Source organism: Notamacropus eugenii, chromosome 5 (assembly GCF_028372415.1).
Source record: "Notamacropus eugenii isolate mMacEug1 chromosome 5, mMacEug1.pri_v2, whole genome shotgun sequence".
NCBI lineage: Eukaryota > Metazoa > Chordata > Mammalia > Diprotodontia > Macropodidae > Notamacropus > Notamacropus eugenii.
In genome coordinates this window covers 130,860,792-130,865,251 of record NC_092876.1, presented here as the reverse complement: position 1 = coordinate 130,865,251, position 4,460 = coordinate 130,860,792, and the positions used below count along the sequence as shown (strand labels likewise).

The window sequence follows — 4,460 nt, the reverse complement described above, 5'->3', positions numbered from 1 at the left end:
TTCAAACCCAGGTCCAATTCATCTAAATGGTCTTTCCGTTAGTGATACCATGTTGCCTCCCTTTCCTCTCTGTCTCTCTCTCTCATCCTCCTTTATGTGATCTGTGACAAGCCTTTTAGCTTTTCTGAGCATCAGTTTCTTCATTTGTGAAATGGGGTTAATAGCTGCACTAGAATCGTTGATTTAGAGCTGAAAGGGGTCTTAGAGATAATCTCATCCAGTCTTCTAACTTTGCAAAGGAGAAGTCAGAGACCTGGAGAAGTTATCTGAGTAGTAGATGCTAGATTCAAACCTAGGACATTTGATACCAAACATGGTGCTCTTTACAATGCTCCTGGAACCTCTCTGCCCACTTCCCGGGGGGTTTTATTTATTTATTAATTTATATGTTTTCAGTTTTCAACATTCACTAACATAAGTTTTAAATTTTCTCTCCCTCCTTCCTCCCTCCCTGCCCAAGATGGCATGCAATCTTATATGGGTTCTACACATACCTTTCCATTAAACACATTTTCATATTACTCATGTTGCATAGAAGAATTGTAGTGAATGACTTCCCATTATTTTGTGAAAATCATTTAGTAAAGCTTAAAGTCTCTTCTAACAAAGTAAAATTAAGTAATTAAGTAATACTTATGTTATCTCTATCAATTTATCCATCTCTATCCCTCCCTAACCAATGACACTGTAAATCTCAATTATCCATGATAATAGTGCAAGATGACAGTTATAACATTTATAATCAAATGCACAGATATTCCCAAATCCTAATTTTAGCTAACAAATGTGAATTCTTTCCCCATGTGTCAGAATGAGTAATGAGAAATGAACTAAGTTTATTTCTGTTTCTTCCTGTTTGAATTTCCCTGCCAAACACTGGCTGGAGCTACTAATGATTAGGGAAACAGCCAAAGACTGGCAGCTGATTTAGTCCAGAACTTGATAAATTTACTCTTGCAAAAGTAGAGCATCATCATAGGAAGAGCGCCAACCTAGGATTCTAGAGATCTGGGTTCCAGTCCTAGCTCTGTGGTAAAAAGCTGTGTGACCTTAAGCCAATCCTTTCCCCTCTCTGAGCCTCAGTTTGTTTTTCAGTGGATTCACCACATCAGGCTACGTAGTCTCTTCTAGAAATTCTAAGGTCTCTTCAAGCAACTAACCTCCCATAGTTCTGTATGTTACTAATCAGAGTGAAATAAGCAGAGCCAGGAGAATAACGTTTACAACAACAACAACATTGTAAATACATATAACATTGAAAAGCTGTAAGTACTGTAGTCAACACCACAACCATCCATGATTCCAGAGGATCAGTGATGAAACATGCCATCCACCGGGGTCATGCCTATTTTTGGAATGTATTTTGCTTAACTCTGTATATTTTATACAAAGAGTTTGCTTTTATTTTCTCCTTTTTTCAAAAGAATGGGAAGTAGGAGGGAGAGGAAATAGATTTCTGTTCATTACAAAACAAATAATTTATAGCAGCTCTTTTTGTGGTGGCAAAGAATTGGAAATTGAGGGGATGCTCATCAGTTGGGGAATGGCTGAACAAATTGTGGTATGTGAATGTAATAGAATACTATTGTGCTGTAAGAAATGATGAGCAGGCAGACTTCAGAAAAACCTGAGAAGATTTATATGAACTGATGCTGAGTGAAGTGAGCAGAACCAGGAGAACGTTGTACAGAGTAACAGCAATATTGTGTGATGACTAACTTTGATAGACTTAGCTCTTCTCAGTGATGCAAGGATATAAGAGAACTCCAGATTACTCATGATGGAAAATGCTACCATGTCCAGAGAAAGAACTTTGGAGTCTGAATGCAGATCGAAGCAGACTATTTGCTCTTTTTGTTGTTGTTTTATTTTGTTTCTTCTTTCTCATATCTCCTCTCATTGGTTCTAATTCTTCTTTACAACATGACTAATGTGAAAATATGTTTAATATGTATGTATATGTAAAAATAATAAAAATTTTAAAAACAATTAAAAATAGTGAGTGGAGGCTACAGGTTTAGAATGTTGCATGTACTTCCAGATGAAGTTACGATATTGTTGGCTTTATTGAATTATTTTACTTTGTTAGAAGAGACTTACAGAATGAGGGTAATCTATAAATGTAATATAATAACAAAACATATCAATAAAACTTCAAAAATAATCAGAAAGTATCTTATCCTGCAAAGATCAATAGATCTATACAGCAAATATCTGATGGCCTACTATGCATGTAGCACTGAGCTAGGATCTATGGATGATTGTTTTAACATATGGCTGCTGTATTCAAGAAGTTTAGAACCTTGTTTTTTAGGCCTAACTCTTCGTAACCCCATCGGGGGTTATCTTGGCAAAGATACTAAAGTGGTTTGCCCTTTCTTTCTCCAATTCATTTTGCAGATGAGGAAACTGAGGCAAACAAGGTTAAGTGACTTGTTCAGGGTCACACAGCTAGTAAGTGTTGGAGGCTGGATTTGAACTCAGGTCATTCTTTCTTTAGGCCCAGTGCTCTACTCAGTATGCCATCTAGCTGACCCTAAGCTAGTTAGAACCAATGACATATCCACTGTATTTGGACCTGAATTTGAACAGGTCCTGAGATAGACCCTTAGGAGAGAAAAAAATAGATATACATAGCAAAATAAACATTAAAGGATTAAATTCAACAACTCTACTATGTATCAAACCGTGCACCACTGTGCTAGCGAAGATGAATGATATTAGTTATAGTGGGGAAAGGGCTGGATCTCATTTCAGGAAACCTGGATTCAACTCCCAGTTTTGTAAATGACGGGAAAGTCATTTCCCTTTCTCTGAGTCTCAGTTTCTCTGTTTGTAAAAGAAAGGATGGGGCTAGCTGATCTCTTAAGTCCCTTCCTGCTTTAAATCCAATGATAAGACATGGCCTCTGCCCTTATGGAGCTTATATAAGACAAAACCAGAGATGTTAAAAGGCAATATAAGAGAGGAACTGGAGCTGTTGCACATGGAGGTGGTGGGAGTTAACCTGGGGGAAGAGACACTGCGATGACAGATAAGATCATCAAAGCTCAGATTGCCCAACCTGGGAGGGACACTATTTGTAAAGGAAATCTCAGCCAAAATCATTTTTGAGGATGACAGGTGTTTTGCTTTCCATGACGATTGCCCACAAGCCCCAACTTATTTTTTGGTGATACTTAAGAAACCCATTACCCAGATATCTATAGCAAGAGGATGATGAAAATCATCTTGGACACTTAATGATTGTTAGCCAGAAATGAGAAGCTGAATACTATTTTCACTTTTTTGTGTGTGACTTTTCCCTTTTGTTCTGTTTCTTCTTTCACAGCGTGACCAATGCAGAAATATGTTTGCATGATCGCACATATATAACCTATATCAGATTGCTTGCCATTTTGGAGAAGAGGGATGGGAGGGAGAGAAAATTTGGAACTCAAAATTTTATAAAAAATTAATGTTGAAAACTAACTTTACATGTAGCTGGAAAAAATAAAATACTATTGCAAAAAGAAAGAAAGAAATATGCAGTTGACTCTGGACTGAAGAAAGGATCCATCTGAATGGTGATCAATGAAGGTGTAGATGTGGGGGGGGCGATCCCTCTATCATGTTTATCTGCATATTCTTGGAGAATGTCAGATGAAATGATCTCCTAGATAAATTGTTGAAATGATTTATTTTATTTAGGCAGCAAGGCCTAAATATGTTACGACATATGTGTTAAGCTTAATATACTTATACTAAATATGCTATATATGTAGTATAAGTATATATATATATAAATATACTTAATGTTTTCTGTGAAATAAGAAATTGAAAAATGCTTCAAAGTGTACACAGTAAAAGACAGTTATCAATTTTCCGTGTTTCTGAAGGGGAGGGGAGGGAATGATACAATCAATCATTCAGTTAACAAGTACTTATTCAATGACTGTTGTGAATGGAGAAAGGAGAGATGGCTATGGACAATATGGTCAAAGAAGCCCTTCATGGAGGAAGTAGTGCTTCAGCTAGTCTTTTGAAAGAAAGTATGGAATCTTTTAAAAAAAACTTTTTGTTTTATCTTTAAATATTTTTGAAAGTATAGAATCCTAATGGAGGGAAGTATCTCAAAAGCTATCTAGTTCATTTCCTACCTGAAGCATGTATTCTCCTCTGACATGCTTACCCTCTATCCTTACTGGTTGTCCATGCTCTGTTGCATTCCTCTACCCATGGGGAGCTTATTTCTGAGCTAGTTCATTGCTTCACTTAAAAATAGGCAACAAGCAGGCAATGAGAAGTAGGAGGAGGAAGATTTGGGGCATGGGGAGCAGGCAAATGATGCAAGTAAATGTGTAGAGACAGTAATGTGTATAGCCTCTTCAGAGCAACAGCTTATGTCATAGGGCACATAAGAGAGGTCTGAGAGTTGTGCTCATAAGGTATTCTCAACAATTTATTCTATTGACTTTCTT

The 4,460-nt window shown here is 36.8% G+C and overlaps 1 pseudogene; it reads left to right on the top strand.

Annotated features, from left to right (window-relative positions):
* Window positions 1–3,027: 3,027 nt before the first annotated feature.
* On the top strand, window positions 3,028–3,651 carry LOC140508897 (adenosine 5'-monophosphoramidase HINT1-like; annotated as a pseudogene).
* The last annotated feature ends 809 nt before the right edge of the window (window positions 3,652–4,460 follow it).